The sequence below is a fragment of the Sander lucioperca genome, chromosome 21 (assembly GCF_008315115.2).
Source record: "Sander lucioperca isolate FBNREF2018 chromosome 21, SLUC_FBN_1.2, whole genome shotgun sequence".
NCBI lineage: Eukaryota > Metazoa > Chordata > Actinopteri > Perciformes > Percidae > Sander > Sander lucioperca.
The window spans coordinates 2,860,624-2,884,610 of record NC_050193.1 but is presented as its reverse complement, the minus strand read 5'-3'; the positions used below and the strand labels follow the sequence as shown (position 1 = coordinate 2,884,610).

At 41.9% G+C, this 23,987-nt stretch overlaps 2 protein-coding genes and 1 long non-coding RNA gene across 3 annotated transcripts in view; 1 reads left to right on the top strand and 2 right to left on the bottom strand.

Annotated features, from left to right (window-relative positions):
* The window catches only part of LOC116049982 (keratin, type I cytoskeletal 13-like), a 511,520-nt gene that overhangs the window by 295,529 nt on the left and 192,004 nt on the right, over positions 1-23,987 (top strand). The window lies entirely within an intron of this gene.
* Positions 1-23,987, bottom strand: part of LOC116050016 (NACHT, LRR and PYD domains-containing protein 3-like) — a 271,266-nt gene that overhangs the window by 221,650 nt on the left and 25,629 nt on the right. The gene's annotated exons all lie outside the window — the stretch shown is intronic.
* On the bottom strand, positions 18,681-22,862 carry LOC116050018. Its single transcript, XR_004896193.1, has 3 exons — positions 22,841-22,862; positions 21,702-21,875; positions 18,681-18,749 (listed from the first exon to the last, which is right to left on the bottom strand). It is a non-coding gene; the product is annotated as an uncharacterized LOC116050018 (long non-coding RNA).

The window sequence follows — 23,987 nt, the reverse complement described above, 5'->3', positions numbered from 1 at the left end:
CATGTCTGGCCCTTGATGTGATTCTCATTTTCCAGTGTGGCCCTAAGTGAAGTTGAGTTTGACACCCCTGATGTACACCAATATTGGGTACTGGATCACCTTGAACCTGGGACGTTGCCCCCAACACAGATACATGGACCAGGATTGAGAGCAAGGCTCCTACATCTACACTGGGCATTAACTTCTGGTGACTTCTTTCTTTCTTCTATTTCTTTTTGGCCTCATAAGGCTAAAGCTCTTAGGTAATGGTCCATAACAAGAGTCTTTGCAATGGATGTGGGGCTGTTCTTGTCTGGCTCTCGACACTTTTAGGCACTCAAATCAATTTGTGCATCTGGGAACGGGGAAGTTTCCCATTCTGGGAAGTCCATTAATGGAAACATTGCAATGCTAAATTCAGTGAGGGGAGAATAATAATATTCATTGATAAAATAATGTTGAAATGCCTGTGAGTGAAGCACACAACCCTAACCCTGTCACAGGATTGATGTGTTCATGTCTACTCACCCTGAAGATCTGCTGATGTAAACACAAGGAAGATCCAGTTTAAAGTCTGAGGAACAAACGGAGACATTTATGCCTGCTTAGGGACCGTTCGGTATTTATGGAATGGACCACCGGAGGAAAATAGGGGAGGGTCATGTATTTTTATATTTTGCTGAGGGGAGGGTCATCCAACATTTTTTTGTCTGGGTGGGGGGGTCACCCAACTTTTTTATTCACGAAAAGAGCAAAATTTCAAAGTGGCTTGTTTGGTGCATATTTATCCATGTAGCTCTCAGTCTCGGCCCCCTAGCAGATGGTTCTGACCGCATACGCGGAGTTTGGTGGGGGGGGGGGGGGGGCGGGAGAAGCACTGCCCACCCCCCTGGTGGCTCAAATGGGTAATTGCATTGTTTAAAAAATGAGTGGAATAATTACATCTGGCATGACCAGCTATTTTATAAATATCTTAAATAACACAAAACAACTAAATGGTGATAGGTAATACATCTGATTTCATATACTGCTTTAGTAAAAAATATATTACCTGGCTGATGATGGGAGCAGCAGGACGCAAAAAAAACGAAAGTTACTGTTGCACTAGTCTTGACATCTTGCCGTGCCAACCTTGCAATCAAGGTTTCCTAATGCCATCTATATACATGTGATGTCAGCTTACTAATTGATTGCGGGTTTTGTGTAGATTTGGACTTGTATACGTTCATTCCACTTTATTTAAACGGTGAAGTGGAGAGGCCTAATTCACCAGTTTGGAGCTGGCTGCTGAATGTGACGCACGTATCGGCCTTGCTGGATACACCGTGACTCTGTTTGTGGATCTACTGATCGCTGTGGATTACTTTTCTTTCGTGTCACTGGATAACGGCAAAATACGGATCTTTTTTTCTCAGCGTGTCTTAACGTTTTATGGTGAGTTTGGAGAGGCATCTCAACAGACTGTAGGTCCAACACTGATTGTTCACCGTTAGTAGTATATAATGTACAGTAATGCGCGTGCACGTCTGTGTAGTGGCACGCGCATGTCTTTCTAGCGTTTTGATTGGTCGAACCTCCGTGCACGTCTTCCGTGCACGTTGCCGTAATGACGTCATCGCGTCCTTACGTTCGCGGAGCGATCGTGTCTCTAGCGGCCGATTCTGGGAGCGCATCTCGCGGACGTAATGACGTTAGCGCATCCTTACGTTCGCTGCGCGGTCGTGTCTCTAGCGGCCGATTCTGGGAGTGCATCTCGCGGGGACGTAATGACGTCGCTTACGTTGTGTGAGTCATCATCATTTACATTTGTAAAAACATCTGATAGACCAATGGCTAGCTGTTAAGAGGGGGGTTTGCTATTGGTGACTTGTAAAAACGCCCTACAGGGGTGTGGTTTGTGGTGTTTAAAAACCCTTGTTTCAAGGCGGGCTGATCACTTTTTTATCCTCCGTTTTTAGCTAGTCTGCTAGCTAGCTTGTTACCACGTTTTTTTCTCCCTAACAAAGGCCTCTGGAGATATTGCTTTTTAATTCTTTCTGTTTAAAAGAAAAAGAGACGGCATTTTTTCAGCTATGTCTTTCTACGCATTTGGACAACAATCCGGATCATCTGGTGTTGAAGAAGGTGAGACAGCTAGAACAGATCCCACTACATTTGGTTTGAGCCATGTCCATCGAAAAGAGTCATTGCGAGGCTGTGAGACTAATACTGGAGCAACATTCGGTTTGAGCCAGGCCCCCAGAAAAAAGAGATTTCGACCCGATATCTTTTCTACAAGCATGACTGACAAGTGTACAGCTGATCTAGAATATTTTGGTGTCAATGGTTACTGTTATTCAATTAGCTACAGTTCCGGATATGTGACATTAGCCGTCTATACTAGTGTTGTCGTCGATTTATCTAGCAAAGCTAAAACAGCCTGTACAATGTCTGTAAAAGACTGGAGTCTTTTTCGTGAGATTGTCTGTCCTGATCTTGACAATCCTGACTTTCCTGAGCTAATGTATGTGTCTCAATGGGACAACAGCAATGGGAACGGTATCTATCATGTGGAAGCAGACCGTTTCACCAGACCAGCAGAGGATTTTATTTTCCTTAGCGTATGCACCGAAAGGGGGAAGTTAGTTGAAGACAGAGGTCGTGAAGAATGGAAGTTAAAGCCATATCCTGTATCTAACGAGGAATACGAGAAATGGTTTAAAAACGGCTTCTATATACAATGGTGTGACTGGGAGATATTGAAGACACAGTTTGATACCATCGACTATGTTATCAGTAGAGACAAAATAAGGAATTCTTATGAGAACATAAGAAAAAGATTGATATTTGAGGACGATGCCCAACAGTCTCTGACCCTCCCCCGGACCCTCTATAGACCTAAAATCGTCACACACAAAGACTAACAAAACGGTGGGTCTAATTTGTATGTGCTAATTATTTGCAAAAATAGTTAAAATGCTTTTTATTTATTTTTTTTGCTACTGTGATTGTAATGTGTGATATTTTTCTTCCAGAGGATATGGATTGGTGTGATATGTCCCCTGGAACGCCATCTGACTACCCAGGGTTATTTGCCCCCCTGACGACAACAGGCTCACCCCATTCCCTTTCATCATCATCATCATCATCATCATCATCATCATCATCATCATCCCCCACTCTAAATCCGGAACACTTCCTATCAGCACCCCCTATGTCACCTCCTCTGCCACCGTCTCTATTGATCTGCACCCCGCCCCCTCAAATATATGCTGTATTACAACAGGATGCTGTTGATTGTTCGGTCATCTTTGTTTATAGACAGTGTTAAAACAGCGTCGCTACATCTTCTTAACATTGTTCTTTGCAAGTATTTGGAGGAGCTGTGTTATGGCTGTCAAATAAATCATCCAAGCCAGAAACAGCATGATTGTTTAGAGGGACTACCAGAACACTTCTATGTGGTCCACTTTGATCAGCTCATGAAAAGACTGTTGACTGATAAATTCATTGGTGTTGTACAGCGTTTTCTGTCCTTTAAACATCTCACGGCTGACGAGGGTCGAATCCTTGGAGTAACAGAAACCGTTTTGTACGAGTTGAAAACGGCTGAAGATGTCACGACTAAAATCAGGGCTATGTATGACGCTTTTGTAGGTGATGATGCAGTTAAAATAGCCGAAATTAGAGAGATTGGGGACTATTGGAGTAATTTATATGCTAGAAAAAAACTAACAGGGTGAAAATATGGGGAATTGTTTATGCCTGTTGTATAACCATATCAGTGACCGATATCACATATCGCATGTATCTGGTATACTAGATCAAGCTATTGCTAATAACGTGAATGATGTTACAAAATACCAATGTAAGAGTGTTAATGTAGACCATACAGCTGTTTGTAGGTTAGAAAAATTGATGGTGCTTGTAAGAAGACAACATAGCACCCCTCCTTGGGAGGATCTGTTGCAGATGTTATTATCCATGTTAATGACACGAGAGAGTGTAGTGGAAACTTTTTGTGATGTCATAGCTAACATTACACACGATTTTAAGATGTTGAAAGTTTATCACCTACTGGCTATGTATACAATGCTTGTAGATACAGTGAGTTTGTATGTGAAAGAAAAACCCTATAACGACGTCTTACAGGATTTGCAAAAACTACATATATTCATAATCAGTAAAAGCAATGTATCCGAATTAGTAAAGATGCTATCTGTGATAGAAGCTGTTTCACTGTCTTCATGACTGGTGTGTGTATGAATGTGGTGTGTGTGTTTTTGTAAAATAAAAAGGAAGACATAACACTGTTGTGGTCACATGTTTTTAAATGAATCATGGAGAAGGTTATGTAAAAAATATACTATGATCCAGCCCACCCAGGGGGGTTAGGAGGTGTACACAAGCTTCGTGATTCCGTCAAAGCATGTACGGGCTTGTCTCCGTCGATCCCCACGTTAAAAAGTTTCTGTTGAGGCAAGACGCCTACACTCTACATGCCCCTGTCTTGAAACATTTCCCCAGAAATAGGGTGATTGTTAATGGTATCGACAAACAATTTCAGGCTGATTTGGTCGATATGACGGAATATTCTACGGAAAACGATAATGTGCAATATTTATTGACATGCATTGACGTGTTTTCTAAATATGCCTGGGTAATAGGTCTTAAAAACAAAACGGGGCCCGTTGTCACAAGTGCCTTTAAAGAAATACTGGAACAAGGACGCACACCTCTGAAACTTCAAACAGACGCTGGAAAAGAATTTTATAATAAGGTTTTTCAAAAATTGATGACTCTACATAAAATTCACCATTTTTCCACATCGAACGAAACAAAAGCAAGTGTTGTTGAGCGTTTCAATCGGACTTTCAAAACCAGAATGTGGAGATATTTAACGGCTGTTAACTCGCGTCGCTATATTGATTTGCTACAAGATATGGTTACCGCTTACAACTCTGCATACCATAGTTCAATAAAAATGGCACCGGCCTCTGTGTGTAAAGACAATGAGAAAACAGTCTTTAACACTCTGTACAAACTGAAACCCCACGGAATGGTGATGTTTAAATTTCAGACGGGGGACACCGTTAGGATATCAAAGCACAGAGGCTTGTTTCGTAAAGGTTACGAACAATCTTTTACAGACGAGTTTTTTACAATATCAAAACGTATAGGTAGGACTCCTGTTTATATACTAAAAGACAACAGTGGGGAGACATTGACAGGTACCTTTTAGGAAGCAGAGTTACAGGCTGTAATTGTAGACAAAAACAAAGGCCAGAGAAATTCAATTCATGGATCTCTGAAAAAGACATAGTTGATGTACGATAAAAGAGAGGGGTCAGTCTCTTAAACTAGTCATTGTGACTTGTTAGTGAAAGGGGGCCGGAGCTATGAATAAGAACAGATTTTTTGTTACGCTGCCTAGTAATGCCTCACCAATAGTTTATCCAAATAATAAGATTTGGCAGTACAGAACAAAATTGGCAAAACCGGTCATATTACATCAACCGTATGAAGTGGGTCTTATCGAAATACAATATCCCAGGGTCTGGAATAGTTTCACGGAGAACGATGCCAAGGTTGAATTCTTCGACACAAAAACAAAACTGATCAACAAGCTAAGGCTAACAGTTGGATCTTATAATACGATCGACAGCATTGTTAAAGAATATAATATGAAATGTGCGTCTAACCCAATCCTAGCCCACATAACTATGAGTCACAACAATATCACTAATAAGATATTTTTCACGGGAGGTGATGGATGGCATATTGTATTTAAAGGACGTTTGGCCGAAATTCTAGGGTTCATTCCAGACACGGTGTTTGAAATACACATCGGTCCCCATTTAAAATGTATAGCCCCACACCCTGCTGACATTCATGGGGGACGTTATAATATATTTATTTATAGTGACATTGTGGACTACCAGTTAGTCGGAGATAGTCATGTACCCCTACTATGCTGTATAAATATCTCTGATGAGAACAAACGTATGCCCACTCTGAGTTACGACAGCCCTCACTACACATCGCTGTCACGCTCCACTATTACTGACATTCAAATAGATCTACGAGACGACCAAAATCACCATATCCCTTTCTCATACGGAAAAGTAATTGTCAAACTACATTTTAGACCTGTGAAACAACATTAAAATGATGCGGAAAGCGTACATGGCGGATGACGGAAGGTATATGGCTTATTATATGAATCAAGCCAGTGGAGAGTTACAGGGCTTTATAGGATCCAGTACGCAGTATGGTCAGGGCCTAGGAGGTGTATTCAGAAATCTTTTTCGAATGGCTGTCCCTCTTTTAAAAAAGGGTTTTAATATAGCCAAACCTCATCTGAAAACAGCTGGCAGTAGTATTATAGGAGATGTGGTGACTAATGTCAGGAATGCCGTTGCATCCAGACAGCAGGGAAAAGGTCTCGTGGTGTACAGACGCTGAGCATTAAAAAGAACCCCCTCAGGATGTGGGCGTAACCAACCTGTGAACAGAAAGAATAAAAACACAAGCAAAAAACGAAGGGTCGTCAAAAAGAAGACAGCTGTCCGTAGACGCAGAGCCCCGAACCGACGCTCTTTGCTCCTGACAAAAGACATATTTTAGATTAATTTTAAGGAATTAATCATGGCATACATTCATAATCAGTCCGAAGAGTGTGTGAAGACAGAACTCGACTTGTTCACGGTACCTTTCACGCAAACATCTATTGAAAAATCAACATTTGTAGAAATACCTCCAATGTCAGCTCTAACAGACCACGGTCCTATTGAATTTTTCATTTCGGCAAGTGGAGAGGATTATCTAGACCTTAACGATTCGTACTTGTACACACGTGTAAGGATTACAAACCCTGATGGCACGTTGTTGGCTAATGCCGCTGATGTAGGTTTTATAAACTATCCTGGATGCAGTCTTTTTTCGCAAGTAGATATAATGTTGGGTGATAGACTGATCACCCAGTCTTCAAATACGTACCCCTATCGTGGAATTATAGAATGTTTGCTTAACTATGGAAAGGACACATTGGACACACAATTTAGCACAGGGCTATTTTGTAAGGACACGGGTGGTAAAATGGATGAGACTTCTATCAATGGCGATAATTTGGGGCTAGAGCAAAGGGGCTCCTACACATCTGAAAGCCATATTGTGGAATTAATATCGCCAGTACACACCAATTTGTTTTTTCAGGAAAAACTTTTGCTAAATGGTGTCGACATGTCTCTGAAATTTATCCGTTCAAAAGACGACTTTGTATTAATGACCCCGGGAAATGTTCAATTCACAGTGAAAATAATGTCTGCTAGTCTATTTGTCAAGAAAATATCAGTGGCTCCAACTGTTAGACTAGCTCATAGTCGAGCCCTGCAGCATACTAATGCAAAGTATGCTATTGACCGTGTAGCCATAAAAACATTCTCCATACCTACAGGCACACGTGTTTGCAACCAAGAAAATCTATTCATAGGACAGATACCTAAATTCGTAGTCATAGCTTTTGTAGATAATGAAGCATATACAGGATCATATGCCCGTAATCCATTTAATTTTGGAAACTATAATACAGAGTTCATCAGTCTTTATGCAGATGGACAGCCTCACCCAGCCCGCCCTTTTCAGCCTCTTTTTCAAAGAGGCCAGTATGTGCGAGAATATTATCAGATGGTGGAATCAACAGGGCGCCATTTAAAAGACCGTTCGCTGGCCATAACACGATCCGATTTTGGAGCTGGATATACACTCTTTTGTTTCAATTTGGAACCTGATGGTGGGGGGTCAGGAAACGTTTCACTGATTAAGAACGGCAACGTTCGATTGGAAGTACGCTTCAGAAACCCACTTCCACGGACGGTGACCCTTATCTGCTATTCTGTTTTTGATTCTGTAATTGAAATATCTAAGTGAAGGCAGGTTCTATTGGATCACTACTAAAGATGAATACAATAGAACTCACTAGTGTGCTTAGAAAAAGAATGACTAGAGACTTAAATTTCTTAGGAGTATTGCCTTGTGATCATCTCCCAAAAAACGTTGTTTGTAAATTACCTGCTATGTTAGTTGTAAACACACAACCCAGTAACATGCCTGGTGAACACTGGCTGGGTATTTACATTACCAAGAACAAGCATGGTTTGTTCTTTGATAGCTTTAGACACCCTCCTAGCTTTTTTCCTCAAGAAATCAGCCATTTCCTCTTAAAAAACTGTGTGGAGATGTACCATTCAGCAATCCAAGTGCAAAATAATTATTCTACAACCTGTGGTCAGCACTGCATTTTCTTTTTATGTCATATTCAGAAAGAAATTCCTTATACAAAAGTATTGCCATGTATGGCCCTAATCTTGTATGCAACGACACGATGGTTAGTCATTTTGTTAGCAGAATACATCCTAATGTGTGTCACGATCAGAAATTTAAATGTGTACAATGTTCATGCGCTACCTATAGGTAAAAAGTATTGTGTAATGATGTTTTTTCAATAAAGAATGCGGAATATATTAATCTTACAATGTCTTACTGGGAGCGTAAATCAGTCCTTGGTGATTGTGTATTGGTTTCAACCTGTGCCCCTGTTTTAAATGCCTCAATAGAACGACGTACCATTGTGTTTGGGATTACGGATAGCGGTACATTTAAGTTAGCTAGCGTTTTTAAAAATAGGGTCCATCCTTTTGGTCTTGAACGGTCTGAAACATTATTATGGGTTGTGACACTTTTCAGTAGGTCATAAAGATGGGTGCCTGACACATTCTTATTTTCAACTACTATTTCCCCTTGACTGGTCCATGATATCTGGTCATTGTGACGGGATAATGAAGCCATTATGTATTCCGCATTTCTTTTGTTTCTTGTAGGCATATGTTTCAACACTTCTGTCTTTAACATATCTTCTTCTTGATCTTTTGAATTATCCGTTGAATCAACTTGGGGCATTGATAATGTAATCACACTTTTCTCACGTTCGCCCTGTTTCACCATGGCTAGGTATCTCTGCAGAATACTTGAATATTTTTTAGCTTTTTCATATACATCGATGTCAGGCTGTTTCAATATATCACTCATGGCTCGATCCAATTAACTTTGTACAGACTGTCGCAGAGATACATTTGAGGAGTCAGATGTTTGAGGCTGCTGTAATGCCGCTAATTGATTTTGAGGAACCAAAAACATTTTCTGAGTGTGCTCCATTTCAATTCCTGTTGATAAGACTTGCTATGAACGGGATTGCTGCCCCCAGTAGAGGCAGTAGGAACCCTCCTGTTTGATTGATTGTCTTTTTTTTTTTAAATGTTAAATGTTTTTTATCAGCTATCAGTCTAATAACTTTCTTCTTCTTCTTTAACAGCTTGTACTGAATATTAGACAGTGGTATGTTACCTCTTAACACATTCAAAGCAATTTCACACAGTGCATTAATAAAGTCTGGACTAGCGTTGCTCACAATGACACCTCTGGCTCTGGGCGATGCCTTATGTAGCATGTCTAACATTGTAAAATTTCGTTCCATTCGTTTTGACATTATTACACCTTTTTTTTTCTTAGAATGTATACAACCTGCTGCGGGGATATCAGAGCGGTTCTGAGTCTTAAAATATCGGGGGTTGTGGATTTATAATCTATCAACAGATAGCCGTATGCTGAACTAGTGGCATCGTTAAAAGCTTCTAAAAAATATTTAGTATTTCCGGGAAACATTTGTCGTGCCAGTAAGCTTATCTGATGCTGATCTCTAGCATTTTTGAAAAGAATCATATAATTTGTGTTCAAACTGATTGTACGACTCGCTTTACCTTGAATAAACAGATTCTGCACTAAGTATACACAGCTAATATTTCTGTGATGGACATACTGCGTGAAAATGTTTTGAACTTCCAAATTATCTATCATGAGCAAATTATTCTTAGCGGGAGGCAGTAATGTTTCATCGCAGAACGATTCGGGGAGCCCTTCCACAAAATGTATATTCACTGATTTAAGCATTTTATCATATATGGACTGCCAGCATGAATAGATGTATACAATGTTATCTATTTTTTGTGAAATAACAGAGGCCCTGTTTTCAATAATGTCTTTGACAAAATATGTTTTTCCACAATTAGAGGGGCCACTAATAACGATGCTGAAAGGGTGTTGCAGTCTACCATCAAATCCTGCAACATGCCTTGTATAGTCGGGGAGAACGCGGCGTTTGTTGTAAACAACTTGTACTTTCCGTGTCAGTGTGTCGTTTTTGAGATGAAACTGTTTGTTGTTGCGTTTTATTGTGAATGCATTCGTGGCCAGCTGGTTAGGAGGTTGCTGATTGGTCACAAAGGATTGAACAAGACCAATTAAAGATTCATGTGTAACCACTTTGGCATTAAGGGTCACACCCTTGCATTTAACCTGTGTATGGCCTTGCGACGTCCTATAAGCATAGCATTTAGGACCCCCCGAGTTCAGCCGTCGTCATGTTGGAACGCATGGCAAACCCCCACCAGAGACTATTCAAAAGCAATTTATTCGTGTTTTTTTTTCGTCTTCCGTTTTGATATGACCTGGATAACCCGAAGCCTCCTGCTTGCGTTTAAGAAATGTCTTCACATAGCCTTTAAAAAGCTGGTCCATTTTTTCTGGGAAATGCCAAATCTCAACAATGGAAACAATCCTGTACCCTTTCTGTACGGCTTTTTGTAATTCAAACGACACCCACACGCCCGACAGCTGTCGCTCTTGGTCACTATGCACACAATGTGTTGTCTGATTCATCTGAACGGCACACACTGCACATAAAGGAAACATCAGTTTACCGTTACAGTGATAGGGGAGTACGGGGTGGTACAGCCCTCTGGGGGGCACAACCGTACATTTCACAATACCAAAATATGTGTTTATGTCGTCAAAATCCTTGTGTATTATTTGGGGGTGCCCTATTGGATAATCTCGTTTGGCCTGAACAGTTGGGTACAGACTTGTAAAATCATAGTATCTGATTTTTTGATCATTTTCTACCTTGTGGTACAACTTCATAGCATTTGTTCGGCCTCCAAAGAGGGCTTCTCGGGGGTTGAGACGCGCAGGCTTTTCATATGTTAACATGAACTCCTTAACGTCTGGGTTATTGGCCACAGCCTTCCGCCAATCACATTCCCACATCACAACAACCGTTAGCCCATACACATTTTTTAGAGCAGTCACCCTGTTATAGAACTCTATGCGCAGTTCACCCTGTGTTTTTTTTTTTTTGGTGAGAGGGTTGATTTCTGCTTGAGCATAGCACTTATCACAGCCGTGAAAGAAGCATCCGTTAAATTCATAACATGTGTTTGTGGCTTCACAATAGCCATCTACAAAGAATGGGCCAAATGACTTTTCACCTCTGTTCAGAGCGTGCTGTATGTCAAGGGCCCCTCTGTGTGCAACATATTCTAACCACTGTATTGAAATGTCAGAACACGTTTTGTTTTGCCTAATGTAAGCACCCTCGTATGTCAGAGCAACAGCATCTTTGGGTATGAACAACGTCTTAAATACTCCCATACAGGAGGAGGCCAATGTCGCATATGCAAACGGATCTAGGCCAGTGCACTCATGGAAGGCCTCTCTGTATATTTTGCATGCTTTAAGCAAAACCGTCACATCGTTAACACAATAGTTGCGCAGCTCTTTTCGAAAGTCAAACGGGGTGTCGCTGACCGTAACATACCAATCCATGAACGTTTTCTTAGACTCGTCACATAGCTGTCATAGCTGGGGGAGGATGTGGCCCTATATAATTCTCATTCTCTCGTGTGTTGAAGGCATGGGGGAAAAACCCCTTGAGCAGATCTGAGAACCCCATGGCAGCAGGTGTTTTAGATAGAGCCATAGGAATAAAACTGAATGAGTCTATCCATTGCTGATCATAAGTAGAATCGTTCATCAGTAGCACCCTAGAACCACGCATAGTAATAGTTGGACAGAGTTTCTGGCTCACCAGATACTCTAAAACTATGTAACTGTCAAAACCTGAGGCATTGTGTGCTATAAAAGTATAGCCTTTGTATTTTGGCTGTCTGTAGTTCTGAATGAATAATGCTACGCAGTTTGATGTTTCGTAGCAGTTTTTCCTGCCATCCATATCCATACGAAATTAGCTTCATGGCGCCCGTCATGATATTGTGTCTCGAAATCGTAAAAGAGATACTTATCACTAATTTCTTCGCGTTTGAGGGGCTGGATAAAGCACTCATGCGTTGTGGCACCTAAAGGCACTCTACAATGCAGACATTTTGGGATTCTACAGACGTGTGGTTTTTTAGCCGTCCGGTATGTCATGTGACAGTCCTCACAATATTTGATTCGGTCGCAGGGTATGAGGCGGTGTTTCATATCGGGTTTTTTATGGTTTTCGAAGCACTGTTGAGATTTGCATATGCGCCTACAGTCTGGGCATTTAATAGTTTGATTAGGTATACATTACAAAGCAAACTACACCTGTGCTCCAGGGCATTCTGAATACAGCCATGCTGTTTTCACATTTGGTTCGTCATGCGTTTTGAAAATCTGTGGTTTTTTACAACCGGCACCATGATGGAATATTACAATTTTCATTTTCAAATGTTTCTGAAATCTGTCAACATCAGAGAACGAAACCTTATGTGTATTTTCAAATCCCAATTCCCCATGTAGCTGCTTTGCATAATTTATCTTTTCGCTTGGTGACAAGCTGCTGTTGACATAATGGGCCAGACAGAGAGCAAAGCAGAGATTGTCATTGCCTTCGTTATTCTTGGGATTGTATAAAGCATTGCCTTTTACTGACAATATTTGATCGTAGCCAATGCTTCCTAGTTTTCGACGGCGCCCAGGATTCCCACCCGACATATTACGAGCTATTGTCACAATTAATTCTAAAGCGTCATCGGTCAGTGAATTATCGTTACTTTGCATAGCTTGAGAGACTTGCTCCAGAAATGTATCTGTGTTATAGCCATCACTTGAGTTCAACATTGTTTGAATAGGGACGTCTACGGCCGGACCCCTTAACTCAACATTTAAAACACTATCCTGTGTTACATTGTCCAAAGCCCTCTCTATTAAACCTGTTAGGGTGCTATACACCCTGTCAGGCACACTACCAATATCTGTCAAATCAATATTTCGAAGGTCGACATGTTGACGAAATTCAGCAGCATTAAAAACGGGTATCTGCCTGGATGCTATTTCAGATGTTACCTTAGAAACACGCCCCTCCCCATGCTGTACACCCCCCTGAGGATTTTCTGAAGGTAACGACGGGGGTCGGTAAGTACTGGTGGACGGTTGAGGGCTGATATGAGCATCTGCATAAGGACGATTTGATGGTTGGACACTCGCAAAACATTCTGACTGAGGATTTTCTGAAGGTAACGACGGGGGTCGGTAAGTACTGGTGGACGGTTGAGGGCTGATATGAGCATCTGCACAAGGACGATTTGATGGTCGGACACTCGCAAAACATTCTGAAGGTAACGACGGGGGTCGGTAAGTACTGGTGGACGGTTGAGGGCTGATATGAGCATCTGCACAAGGACGATTTGATGGTTGGACACTCGCAAAACATTCTGATGGCCTATTGTTGGGATATACATTTGAAGGACCATTATTTGACAACGCCGTTGCGACAAGCCTATCTGGTTCTTGTGTTGTTGTACCGCTGTTGCTCTCACTATCGCTGTCGCTATCACTAGGCATAGAGCGAACCCAGGCTTCGAATATTATTGTCTGTTTCTCACGCAATCCTGAGGATTGTGTGCTGCTCTTGTGTAATCGTCCTCACAAGGCCAGTCTAGCTCGTCATCACTACTGCTACTACTACTAACGCCACACTCACCTATCGGTTCAGATTTCTTTTTTTTTTTGGCCGGGGGAGCCATTTTGCAAATAATGTGCCGTTTTTTTTTATTATTTATTTATTTATTTATTTATTTTTATATTGCACAACCTATAGACTGATTTAATGCTTTTTTCCCTTGGTCTTTTTCATTGTCTTTTTAAGTCCCGCTAACAGAGGGGCAAGCAGTGTATTGAGAGAGTTGCCCTGTTCGGATAGCGTTGTTCCAAAACCTGTGACCATTTTTGTAATTCATTTAGTTTGGATTCTATTTGTTTAGAATGGGTTTCTGACGCAGTTTGGCGGAATGTTGTGTTGGCGCAATACTCAAAAAGTTCTTCATCCTGAAACAAGGTGGTATGCTCAGAAACCCCTAAGGGAACACAGGGCTCTCGGCTATTTTAACTGCATCATCACCTACAAAAGCGTCATACATAGCCCTGATTTTAGTCGTGACATCTTCAGCCGTTTTCAACTCGTACAAAACGGTTTCTGTTACTCCAAGGATTCGACCCTCGTCAGCCGTGAGATGTTTAAAGGACAGAAAACACTGTACAACACCAATGAATTTATCAGTCAACAGTCTTTTCATGAGCTGATCAAAGTGGACCACATAGAAGTGTTCTGGTAGTCCCTCTAAACAATCATGCTGTTTCTGGCTTGGATGATTTATTTGACAGCCATAACACAGCTCCTCCAAATACTTGCAAAGAACAATGTTAAGAAGATGTAGCGACGCTGTTTTAACACTGTCTATAAACAAAGATGACACCGCCCCGTCCGTCTGATCAGGCGCCACTGTGTCCGAACAATCAACAGCATCCTGTTGTAATACAGCATATGTTTAAGAGGGCGGGGTGCAGATCAATAGAGACGGTGGCAGAGGAGGTGACATAGAGGGTGCTGATAGGAAGTGTTCCGGATTTAGAGTGGGGGATGATGATGATGATGATGATGAAAGGGAATGGGGTGAGCCTGTTGTCGTCAGGGGGGCAAATAACCCTGGGTAGTCAGATGGCGTTCCAGGGGACATATCACATCAATCCATATCCTCTGGAAGAAAAAAATCACACATTACAATCACAGTAGCAAAAAAAAGAAATAAAAAGCATTTGAACTATTTTGGCAAATAATTAGCACATACAAATTAGACCCACCGTTTTGTTAGTCTTTGTGTGTGACGATTTTAGGTCTATAGAGGGTCCGGGGGAGGGTCAGAGACTGTTGTGCATCGTCCTCAAATATCAATCTTTTTCTTATGTTCTCATAAGAATTCCTTATTTTGTCTCTTCTGATAACATAGTCGATGGTATCAAACTGTGTCTTCAATATCTCCCAGTCACACCATTGTATATAGAAGCCGTTTTTAAACCATTTCTCGTATTCCTCGTTAGATACAGGATATGGCTTTAACTTCCATTCTTCACGACCTCTGTCTGCAACTAACTTCCCCCTTTCGCTGCATACGCTAAGGAAAATAAAATCCTCTGCTGGTCTGGTGAAACGGTCTGCTTCCACACGATAGATACCGTTCCCATTGCTGTTGTCCCATTGAGACACATACATTAGCTCAGGAAAGCCAGGATTGTCAAGATCAGGACAGACAATCTCACGAAAAAGACTCCAGTCTTTTACAGACATTGTACAGGCTGTTTTAGCTTTGCTAGATAAATCGACGACAACACTAGTATAGACGGCTAATGTCACATATCCGGAACTGTAGCTAATTGAATAACAGTAACCATTGACACCAAAATATTCTAGATCAGCTGTACACTTGTCAGTCATGCTTGTAGAAAAGATATCGGGTCGAAATCTCTTTTTTCTGGGGGCCTGGCTCAAACCGAATGTTGCTCCAGTATTAGTCTCACAGCCTCGCAATGACTCTTTTCGATGGACATGGCTCAAACCAAATGTAGTGGGATCTGTTCTAGCTGTCTCACCTTCTTCGACACCAGATGATTGTTGTCCAAATGCGTAGAAAGACATAGCTGAAAAAATGCCGTCTCTTTTTCTTTCAAACAGAAAGAATTAAATTAAATTAAAAAGCAATATCTCCAGAGGCCTTTGTTAGGGGGGAAAAAACGTGGTAACAAGCTAGCTAGCAGACTAGCTAAAAACGGAGGATAAAAAAGTGATCAGCCCACCTTGAAACAAGGGTTTTTAAACACCACAAACCACACCCCTGTAGGGCGTTTTTACAAGTCACCAATAGCAAACCCCCCTCTTAACAGCTAGCCATTGGTCTATCAGATGTTTTTACAAATGTAAATGATGATGACTCACACAATGTAAGCGACGTCATTACGTCCCCGCGAGATGCACTCCCAGAATCGGCCGCTAGAGACACGACCGCGCAGCGAACGTAAGGATGCGCTAACGTCATTACGTCCGCGAGATGCGCTCCCAGAATCGGCCGCTAGAGACACGATCGCTCCGCGAACGTAAGGACGCGATGACGTCATTACGGCAACGTGCACGGAAGACGTGCACGGAGGTTCGACCAATCAAAATGCTAGAAAGACATGCGCGTGCCACTACACACACGTGCACGCGCATTACTGTACATTATATACTACTACCGTTACATTTTAGTTGAATTCAAGCGTCTGTCTATTGCGTTCCAAAACAGCCGTGCCGCGATTGGAAGGGCGAATTGTTAAATTGTTACAATGTAACTTAAAATCTGCTTTAAAAATAAACATATATGTTTTGGAATATAATGTTCAGCTTCGGCAGCTTTACCTATGTGCTAAAATATACAATGACGAAGCCTAGTGATGAGTCCATAGCAACTAGCGTTGAATTGGTTAGCCTATATCCCAGCGTCCTTTGCTGAATGGTCTCACTGTTTTATTGTTTTATTTCATGTGAATATTAGTTTACTAAATGAGTAACTTAGTATCTGAAGTAATGCAGTAATGAATGAAGTGTGCATTTAGTTTCCATGCTTATTGTGTTTCCACAACTATGTTAGTGAGTAAATCTACTGAAATGGCCACCACACCATAACAGAGGAGTGTGATGTGTAAGATGAGAATGCAAGGTTAACTCCTGTACATCATGGCTGTAAAAATCAAATAGTATCTGTACTACTTTGCTGTAGTGCAAAAGTAGTAGAAGTAGTAGAAGTGCAATCTTGCACGCATGGGGAGGGTCATTCATTTTTTTCAAATCATTTTGGAGGGTCATAGGAAAATTATTACTGACAAGGGGAGGGTCACGTCTTTTTAGGTTTGAGGCCACAAAACTCCTCCAGTGGCCCCTTAATTAAATAACGAACAGTCCCTTACAAAGACACATGAAGACAGCATCACTGCCATATATGGAAACAGGAAGCATCCTCAGCCGTTGACCTGACATTAATTTTTAGAGTAATTTGTTTTGAAAAACAACTAAGAATAAAACTTATATATACATACAAGACACAGAAGCAAACTTTAGAAATTAAAGAAATTAAAAGAAAACATACTTTAGGTCAATCGTTACTTAGATCAATAAAAGAATAACTAGACGGGCCTCATTCAAGTAAGGACAACATGGATATATAAGTTTATTACAACACAAATCAGTTCTCAGAGAAGCTCGTGGTACAGCTCGACTCAGATTTACGAATAACTTAAAGTTACATTTGAAAGAGAGAAAAGGTCCAAGGCACTCTTCTTGTGAAAAAATTAAAAAGCCTTTATTGCAATGGCTATTTCATATTGAAACCTTACATTAAAAATAGAAATGGGTAGCAACCTATACGTATCGGCACAAAATGGCCCCTTTGTTGACATCATGATTACAAACATCTGATAATTTTAAACACCTGAGCACACAGCCAGGGATCTCAATAGGTCACCAATGCAAAGTATACCCACCAGATGGCTCTACAAAATATAGAGGAGAAAAATAAAAGGACTGTAATCAATCCCTTCATTGAGTCCTGGATCAACTGTGGCCTCCATATTATATACAGTATACAGTATATAGGTTTCTCTCTGCAATAGTAGTTTGTTGATCACCACCCCGAATGTTCTTATTTATGGCTTCAAGGCCTTCAACTATATGGCTGTCTGGGTTGCTGTTACATACTTTAAAAAGTACAACATAAATATTCTCAAAGAAGCCATTCACTGCCAATGTTGTGTTAATTCCTGCAATGATTAAAAGAGAAGCTGGGTCCACCTATAGCTAGCGATAGCACAGCAGCACCCCATAACAGCCCGACTCATAAAATATACGGCTACTACCACAGCCCGTAAGGGGGATAGAATGTGTGCCCGGACCGGTCGTTTTTTCTAGAAATGTATTCGCTGCAGGAGGGCAAGATACTCTGTTGTTGAGTAATAGACGAAGAGCTGCATTAAACAGCTACAGAGTTTACATTGCTATGGACGCAGGATTCCAACCGTAGAGATGGAACAGACTATTTTCTTTAGTGGAAGCAATACAATCGTATTTAAATAAAAAAAAAAAAAATCAATATTTGTTTTTGTAAATCAATATTTTGTGTCAAATTATTGATTTATTTGGTAAGTAGCCATGTAATAAGCGGGATAAACTCGTCAGGCTGATCACCCTGTCTGGGTTGTATTCGCTCTAACAACCACCTCGCTCTACATTATCCCTTACTTATTTCCTCGTGTGGAACAAAGTCTCACTAATAAAACTGCCAAATCATTTTTCACTGCAGAACAAAGCAGCCCTGAACCCTAACCATCCACCAAATAGCTCACATTTAGCACAAAGTTCAGACCTTTGAACATCAAATCTCAAACTGAGTTTGAATGAACATCAGAAGGTTGTAGGCCCACCAACTGGCTTTGAGCTGGTTTTCACTGACCAGGGCCAGATGTAAAAATCACTCTAGCTGGCTCTCAAACTTTAAACACACTCACACTTCCTCACACCAGGTCTCAGTCGCTGTGGTCCACCATGGTCCGTCCTGCAGAAAGAAACAAAGTCAGAATCAACTTCATACACCTTCACTCACATCTAGGCCCACCTTAACCCGCCGTTACGCCTTTCACCCCAATATCCACATTATCTCTGCTCAGTCAACACACATCTTGCCCTCCTCTTTCAATGTGCATGTGGCACTTATTCATCGCAATGATACATTAAGTAATTTGAATTGATTTATAAACCCCTGCACTGTAATTGTCTGTTTCAGCAAGATTCCTGCTCATGTTTAAAACGTTGTGCACATTCAAAATAAAACTCATCCCATCTGTGTTCTGAGATTTGTGATATTGTGAATAAAAAAGTCGTAATATTAGGAGAACAAAGTTGTACCTTGATACAGTCACAATATTTCATGAAAAAATCCACTTGCCCTACAGTCTGCTGTGCATTACATTATTCCTTTGCTGTATAGCAGTATTCAGACCGTCTGACAGACACAGAGCCCCTTGATGACACAACTGTGGTGGGTTTGATAAGCAGAGACAATGAGGCCCTGTACCGAGAGGAGGTGACACAACTCAGCAACTGGTGCGCTCACAACAACCTGTCCCTCACTGTGGACAAAACAAAAGAACTAATCATTGATTTCAGACGACCTCCAAGCAAGCACACCCTGTTGTCCATAAATGAAATTCAAGTTGAGATTGTTCAGAGCACAAAGTTTCTGGGCGTTCACATCACAGACAACCTCACATGGACTCAGAACTACACTACACTACACTACATACATCACAAAGAAAGCCCAGCAATGCTGCTACTTTCTGCAGAAGCTGCAGAAAGGTCACCTCCCCTCCCCTATCCTGACAACCTTCTACAGAGGGACTATTGAGAGTAACTTCAGCAGTGCCATCAGTTTGGTTTGGTAACTGCACAACACAGTCTCACGGCAAATCGTGTAAATGACACGTTATTTTTAATCTATTGATTTGTGTTCACGGGGACGTTTTCCTCGTTTTTTACGTGTAAATGTCACGTTATTTTCGGCGGGAGACGGCTCGGAGACAGCCGAAAATGACGCTCCATAAGCCGGGGGGCGGCCCGCGCCACAATAAACGCCGGGAGACGGCCGAAAATGATGCTCCATAAGCCAGGAGGTGGCTGGGAGGCGGCTGCGAGGTGGCCCGCTGGGGATGCGCCACAATAACTGGATGGCAGAGGTTGGGTTTGGGAGAAACCCGACGAGGAAAGGGCGCCATACACGCCAGGAGACGGCCGTGGGGGACTGGGGACACGCCACAATAATGGGATGGCGGAGGTTGGGTTTAGGAGAAACCCGACGGGGAAAGGGCGCCTTACACGCCAGGAGACGGCCGCGGGGGACTGGGGACACGCCACAATAAAGGGATGGCGGAGGTTGGGTTTAGGAGAAACCCAACAGGGAAAGGCCGCCTTACATGCCGGGACACGGCCGCGGGGAACGGGGGACCTGCCACAATAACACACGGGACACAACGCCACGCGATCCCCGGGAAGCAAAACACCACAATCTCCGGGAAACACAGCGCCACACGCGGGACAAAATGCCACACATCCCCGGGAAACAGAACGCCACCATCCCTGGGAAACAAAGCGGGACGTGATCCCCGCTCGCCCAGGTGAAAGGCCTGTGTTGTTTGACCCATCCACCACCTCGACCATCCTCCCTACGCTGATTTTCGGCTTTTTATACTACTCCCTACAATTTTCGTGCTGTGGCCACCAAATATGCTTCCCATTGAAAAACATTACTTCACATATTCGTGCTGGGCACCACGTAAAAAATTAGAAAAACGTACCCCGTGAACACGAATCAATAGATTAAAATAACGTCACATTTACACAAACTGCCATGAGACTGGGCTAAACTGCACTGCTGCAGAATGAAAGGACCTGTAGCAGATTGTGAGGACGGCTGAAAAGATCACTGGGGCCTCTCTTCCCTCTCTCCCTGCACTTTTTCTCTGCTGCTAAATTCTATAATTCTATATATTCTACCTCCACCGCACTGTGAACCTAATTTATAACAAACAGTGCTCTGTTACAAGTCTACTTATACCCTTTTGTTTGTCTTTTGTTGTGTGTTGTCTGTCCTGTCCCTTGTCTGTCTTAAGTGCGCTACTTTAAGTAATAATTGCACTTTATGTATCTATAATGTGTGTGCACTAAATGTAGCCAAATGTCGTTTTTATTCATATGTAGTTTTTACATATTTTAAATGAAACACCACTTGACCCTTGGTGAAACGTTGTTTCGTCTCACTATGTATAGTGTATATGCTTAAAATGACAATAAAACCCACTTGACTTGACTTGAATGAGACAGACTTTAGGGAAGCGGCAGAACGCTGCTCTTTATCAGAGGTAGAAATCTGAAACTATGGCAGAAATACATGAAGCACACACGTATCACAACACTTCTCCCGCAGCATGCACAGCAGAGCGTCTCCATTATGATCAACAACAGCTGCAACACACATTAAAGAAGCTGTGCTGCTCGCCTCTATTTTTACAGACAAAGGACACAGTGTGACGGACAGGTCTGTCAGAGCTGTGTGTGTTTGTGCCTGAACACAACGAGAAGCCAGGGCAGTGGGCAGCATGCAATTTGGAGGCGGCCTTCAGGGTGCCCACCCAATCACAAATTAGAAATGGCATTCTTATTTTTTGTGCTATTTTTATCATTGGCTGAACATATTTTCTAAACTCTAGTTTGGGTTGGCTGAGCCTATTCTTGTTCCTTGCTATCACTGGCTTAAGCGATGGACAGAAAATTCAACAAATTACAAACCAATATGATTTTTTTATTGGCTCATGATAAGCCCCTCGTCTTCATAGGCCCCCGGGCTTAAGCCCCGGTAAGAGCGTGCATTAGATGGCCTTGCTCACATTAAACAGGAACCAGAAAGAGTTCATCAGTTAATGACAGAGCGACAGTGTTGTCCATGTGTCCATACCTGAGAGTGTCCAGTCTCCAGTGTGGATCCTTTAGTCCAGCTGACAGCATCTTCACTCCTGAGTCTCCTGGATGATTGTAGCTCAGGTCCAGAACTCTCAGATGGGAGGGGTTGGTGCTCAGAGCTGAGGCCAGAGAAGTACAGCCTACTTCTGAGACCAGACAACCTGACAGACTACACACACACACACACACACACACACACACACACACACACACACACACACATACACACACACACGTGATTTAGTTTGGAATATTGAATTTGCAGGTCCCAAGAGAAATAGATGCATAAGTTCTTGTCCAAATATGTGTGGAAACAACCGTAATTCTTGCATAGTCCATTCAACATAGCTGGGATAACCCTCATATTGAACTGGATATAATTCTAAGTGCAGTACAGATCATAATTAATAAATATTGTATCATTGACCAAAGAGGTGTATTCAAGTCAAGTTTATGTGCGGGGAACCAAGATATACTGTTGACAAGCTGCTGAGTCAGGTAACCCTTTCAGTACAATATTGTTACCACATTTAATACAGCATCATAAAAATGTTAAATTTGCATTATTAAAAAACAGTAGTACACTAACCTAAGAGTTCCCACTCTGCATTGTGGACTCTCCAGTCCAGCTGACACCAGCTTCACTCCTGAATCCTGCAACTCGTTGTTACTCAGGTCCAGGTCTCTCAGACTAGAGGTGTGGCAGCTGAGAACTGAGGACAGAGCTTCACAGCTTCTCTCTGACAGGTTACAGCCACTCAGCCTGAAAAGGATCTTTAGTCAGTCAATCCATCAATCATATACATAAAGCCATTCAACGCTTAGTGGGTAAATTTTGAAAAATATTTGAATCCTGACATGAGCGATTTTAGTCTGCATTGTGGATTCTTCAGTCCAGTAGACACAAGCTTCACTCCTGATTCCTGCAGGTCGTTGTTACTCAGGTCCAGCTCTCTCAGACTAGAGGACTGGGAGCTAAGAACTGAGGACAGATCTTCATAGCTTCTCTCTGACAGGTTACAGCCACTTAACCTAAACATAATTCAATAAAATGTACATTCAATAACTAATACATGATGAAAATAACAGTTTAGAAGTTCATCATTTTACAATCACAAATAGTGGTATATTAACCTGAGAGTTTCCAGTCTGCAGTGTGGACTCTTTAGTCCAGCCAACAGCTGCTTCACTCCTGAATCCTGTAGTTCGTTGTTACTCAGGTCCAGCTCTCTCAGACTAGAGGACTGGGAGCTGAGAACTGAAGACAGATCTTCACAGCTTCTCTCTGTGAGTTTACAGCCACTAAGCCTAAAAATAATATTCAGTCCATTTAATTATTAATAAAATAAGAAAAAGAAACAGCGTAGGTGGTCAGTTTTTTCAAACAACGGTACACTAACCTGAGAGTTTCCAGTCTGCATTGTGGAGCATTTAGTCCAGCAGACACCAGCTCCACTCCTGAATCCTGCAGCTCATTGTTACTCAGATCCAGCTCTCTCAGAATAGAGGACTGGGAGCTGAGAACTGACGACAGAGCTTCACAGCTTCTCTCTGTAAGTTTACAGCCACTTAGTCTGAAAATAATCAGATGATAAGTCCAAACAATGTTTAATATGAAAAAAATAACAGATCATGAAGGTCATCATTTTCAAATAGTGGTATACTAACCTGAGAGTCTAATGTCTAATATTCGCACAGGTAGACACATTAATATGCAAGTGACAGTACACTAACCTGAGAGTTTCCAGTGTACAGTTTGGACTGTTTACTCCAGCCGACACCAGCTTCACTCCTGAATCCTCTAGGTCACTGTTACTCAGGTCCAGCTCTCTCAGACTAGAGGACTGTGAGGTGAGAACTGAGGACAGAGCTTCACAGCTTGTCGCTGACAGGTTACAGCCACTCAGTCTGAAGGAAAAAAAGCAACATATGAGAGAACAATTACAGCAAATGTTGTCATTTTTTGTAATCTGGATAGTTGTGTGTGCACATACAAAGCTTTGTTGGAGGCTTTGACCACTGGCAGCAGCCTCAGAAGAGCCTCCTCTGAATCACAGTATTTCTTCAGGTCAAACACGTCCAGATCTTTTTCAGAGGACAGTAAGATGAAGACCAGAGCTGACCACTGAGCAGGAGACAGCTTATCTGCGGAGAGACTTCCTGAACTCAGGGACTGTTGGATCTGCTCCACTAGAGAATGATCATTCAGTTCATTCAGACAGTGGAACAGATTGATGCTTCTCTCTGCAGACTGATTATCACTGATCTTCTTCTTGATGTA